Raw genomic sequence first — 208 nt, 5'->3', positions numbered from 1 at the left:
CCCCCACCCCCCCACCACCACCACCACTAACGGAGCCTGTGATGTCATTATGAGGGTCATACAGCTGCTCTGGTGAAGCGGGTCAGAGGAGCGTCTTTGTTATGAGCTCTGAGCTGCGTCTTGTTGCTTCAGTTTGAACAGCTAATCCACTTAAAGTACACAAGTCAAGACCGCGCACTCCACGTTAAGGTTGCGATTCAAGGATGGG

General features: G+C 52.9%; 1 protein-coding gene across 1 annotated transcript in view; it reads left to right on the top strand.

The window, feature by feature from the left end:
• Window positions 1–208, top strand: part of LOC103398955 (G-rich sequence factor 1-like) — a gene marked incomplete at its 3' end in the record, with an annotated part of 13,698 nt that overhangs the window by 3,718 nt on the left and 9,772 nt on the right. The gene's annotated exons all lie outside the window — the stretch shown is intronic.

This window comes from Cynoglossus semilaevis, unplaced genomic scaffold (genome assembly GCF_000523025.1).
Source record: "Cynoglossus semilaevis isolate Cse_v1.0 unplaced genomic scaffold, Cse_v1.0 scaffold1201, whole genome shotgun sequence".
NCBI classification, from domain to species: Eukaryota; Metazoa; Chordata; class Actinopteri; order Pleuronectiformes; family Cynoglossidae; genus Cynoglossus; species Cynoglossus semilaevis.
This window is presented reverse-complemented; position numbering and strand designations above follow the sequence as displayed.